We start from the raw sequence: 3,874 nt of genomic DNA on the forward strand, positions 1-3,874 counted from the left end.
CCTTGATTCCGTAAGCAGAGAGGTCCCGTTACTGGAAGCAGGAGCATCCTCTGACCAACGGCTCCAGGGTGATTCCGCCCAGGCACTGTACGGAAGCAGGAACGGAGGCTATCCCTCTCCTTGAGGGCAAGTTCACTGCCCCCACCCCCACCCCCTGGGATGCCAAGGAGTCCTGGAATGGGCAGCAGCAAGCATGTGAAGAGTTTTACGATAAAGGACCAGAGATCAGTCTGGTACTGAATAAAGCTCTGGCTTGATTCTCGATTCTCTTACCTGAAAGCACAAGGAAGGAGCAGGTGAACCAGTCAGTCTTGACTTCCAAACCTCACGGGCTAGGGGTACCTTCATTCCTTTCTCTGCCAGACCCCCTGGATCATCCCGATGGGGGACCTGGAGACCCTGTTGCATGCAAAGTGTAAATAAAACCTTGAGTTCTTGTGCAGGGGGGTGTGGGGGTGTGGGGGTGTGGGTGGGGGGGACCACTGTGATTTTTATTTTGTTGCTATTCAGAGAAGAGAGCCAAAGCTCCTGGGGGGAGGGGGGGAGAGAAAAAAATAAAAGAGAGAGAAAGCTCCTTAATGCTCCCTGAACCAGAGGATGGATTGTTTTCTAGCTCAGGCTTTCCCGGAAGGCTCAGCTCTTTCAGGCTTCTGGTTTTTATAAATAGGGGCTTTAGTAGCAGCTCTCTGCCTGTTCCCACAGGGCTCCAGACTCTGTGCCCGCCTGGGCCTTAAACCACACACACACACACACACACACACACACACACACACACCCCCCACACCCCCTCCCCTAACCTGGTGCCATCAAGTCTGATTCCCAGTGACCCTGAAAGACAGCGTGGAAGGGCTTCATTGGGCTCCCAAGGCTGCACTCTGAATAGGAGCCTCATTTATCTCCTTTGAAGGCCTGGTAAGTTTGACCTCTGGCCTTTGGGTTAGCAGCTAAGTGCTTAACCACTGTGCCACCAGGGTTTCTTCCATGGACATTAACTCCCCTAAATTCCTGCAGAGCCACACAGGCCACTGCAACACTCCTCAGCCGGGGGTCTAGTTCTCTCTCCCTTCCTGGCATCTTGGAACATTCTGGGTTTTTTACTTGGCATTTATGGAAACTTTATGTGTATGTATATATTTGCTTCCAAATTTTCCACTTACTTCAGGAAGGATACACAGAGGTTAGGAATGGAGTTGCCTGCAGGGAGGAGACTGAGTACTTGGGGTACAAAGGGAGGGCAGACACCTTCTTTTCACCCACTCTTTGTACCTTTCGGATTATGGGCATTATCCCTTTGAAAATGCAGTTCAAAACATTCTAATGTACTTTGTCCAGCAGTCCTGGGTATTTACAGCAGAACGCTTTCAGAGTACCTGTGTGTGGTAAATATGTCTATAAAGCAACATTTACACATATATACACATCCAAGTGTATATGTATACATAGATAACAAAGCATTTGTCCCTTGAGCATTTTTGACATTGTGCATTTCAGTGACATTATGTTCATGTGGCGCCAACCACCCCCACGATTGGTTTCCAAATGTTTCCATCACCCTTAACAGGAAGTCCGTGTGCTTTAACCATGATCCCCACTTTCCCTTCTTGCTGCCCCAGAAACGACTATGAATAAACTCGGGTCTCTATACATTTGTTCATGTATAAATATCTCCTCACAGTGCGATCATAAAATGTCTTTTTCTGACTGACGTCTTTCACTTAGTATAATGTTTTCAAGGTTCCGTCCGGTTGCCTTTTGTTACTTTGCTGGAAGTAGGATCAGGACCAGATCTTCACAGTCCTCCTTCAGTGCCCTGGGTGAGACGGGTTGTGAGGCGGCCAGGGAGCATTGGCAGCAGCTCCGTGCTCTCTCTCTGAGGGGCACAGCACACAGGGGGGACTTTTGGCTTTCTCTCTCATAGTAGGAGGGACGCACACTAACGATGACGTTCCCAGCAGCATTGTCCTCAGTCACAAAAAGTTGAAAAGAGCCCTCAACGTCATCACAAGCATCCTTTTTCATTGTTTTGTTTACCTTCTTGAATTTTAGTTATGTTTTTCTGTTTTTCAGCACATGAAACCCAGGATTGAGGACCCTATAGAGACCGCAAGCAGCATCAGGGTTTCTGGGGGTGCAGTGGGGGGTGTGTGCCAAAGGGACTGACGTCAAGTTCAAGAAGGAAGAGAATGTTTTGAAATTGATGGTGGTGGCAATTGGACAATACTGCTTGATGTGATTGAACTATGGACCGATCTAGCTTACTCCCAATAAAATGGTTCTGGAAAAACAAAACAAAACAAAAAACCTGATCGTCTAAACCAGGCGTCCTCAAACTACGGCCCGCGGGCCACAATCGGCCCTCTGAGGACATTTATCTGGCCTGCTGGGTGTTTTTGCCCCGTTTGTTTTTTTACTTCAAAATAAGATCTGTGTAGTGTGCATAGGAATTTGTTGTTGGTTTTTACTTTTAACTATGGTCTGGTCCTCCAACGGGTCTGAGGGACAGTGAACTGGCCCCGTTTAAAAAGTTTGAGGACCCCTGGTCTAAATGACCCTTCCTTGAATGAACGCTTGTTCATATTTGGATCCCAGGCTGCTTCTCTTCGCTCCTGATAATGTAATGTTCGAGAGATTGTGCTTCCTCTGCTGCCTCCATTTCCTCTGAGTTCCTTCTTGGACTCGCTTGAAAGCTTGTCCCAAACGTCCTGCCATCTTTGGCCTTCCTTTTAAGAGTAAGGCAGGATTGCGACGATCTGCCGATGTTTAATAAATGGCCCCGAAGTTTAGTGGTTGAAAACAAACACAATCCTTTGTTCATGATTCTATGACTTGGACACGGCTCGGCGGGGACACCTCCCCTGTGTGCCACTTGGAATGGTCTCCCCCCTGCTGCCCCTCCAACACTTGGCTTGTTCCAAGCCCCCTCAGTGGTTGGGCTCTGGATTGAATGCCAAAGTGAAGGAGGGTTGGGGGTGGGGATGTCCGGTCCATAGGCCCATGTGTAGGGAGTCACAATGTGACCTCTGTGATGAGGTCTCTGATATAACTGGGCTGCCACAAAAGACCCCCATTGGGCATCAGCTTCCTCCCAGAGTGCACCACAGGGCGCACCAGGTGTGATGTCTCCTTCAGTCTTCCGCTCAGGCTGGAGCAGTCACCTTTAGCGCTTAGCAGGTGAACAGACAGACAAGAGGTGAGATGCTGAAAAGAAGTGCAGTGGGGGAGGGGTGAACAAAGGGAGGTTTCTGGGGAGGAACGAAAGCTATAGGGATGGTAAAAGTCCTGGAAATGTCTGTGGCCCCCATCTCTCCTCCTCCTCAGTGCTAGCTGCCAAAGCCCATCTATTGCCTGCCAGGGACACCCTCGTCGGGGCCAGGCATGAAGATGCAATACGTGACGCTGGGCTTGCTGGCTGTCTGCGTGCTTTCACTGTGGCTGACCGCCTCTCTCTGGGACCTGGAGTCTAGCCAGGAAAATCTCCAGCAGATGGACAGAACACTCCCAGGGTTGTGCCCTTGCCCGATGATCCCTACCAAAAGGTGTGGCTGCCCGCCCGGGGGCCACAAGTGCTCCCCTTGTGTCCGCACACCTGGCCAGTCTGGTTGGTTTGACGGTCGGTTTGAAAGCGCCATTGACCCCCTGCAATCAGAAGCCTCCATGTCCTCTGACGCTCTGCTAATCTGGATGGTCAGTGCACTGTTTAGTCCCTGCTCGCAGTCCTAGTTCCCCCTTCACGGTTCTAGGGCCTAAGGTGACCAGACATCCCGCTTTTGGTGGGACAGTCCTGATTTTTGGCGTTTTAAAAACCCGATTTTTGGAAAGAATGCACAACAAGCTAGGGAATGGTCTATTTGGTCCATATAGACCAAATTTTTAA

The sequence above is a fragment of the Echinops telfairi genome, unplaced genomic scaffold, assembly GCF_000313985.2.
Source record: "Echinops telfairi isolate 266 unplaced genomic scaffold, ASM31398v2 ScPeMD7_5592;HRSCAF=6446, whole genome shotgun sequence".
In the NCBI taxonomy this organism is placed as follows: Eukaryota; Metazoa; Chordata; class Mammalia; order Afrosoricida; family Tenrecidae; genus Echinops; species Echinops telfairi.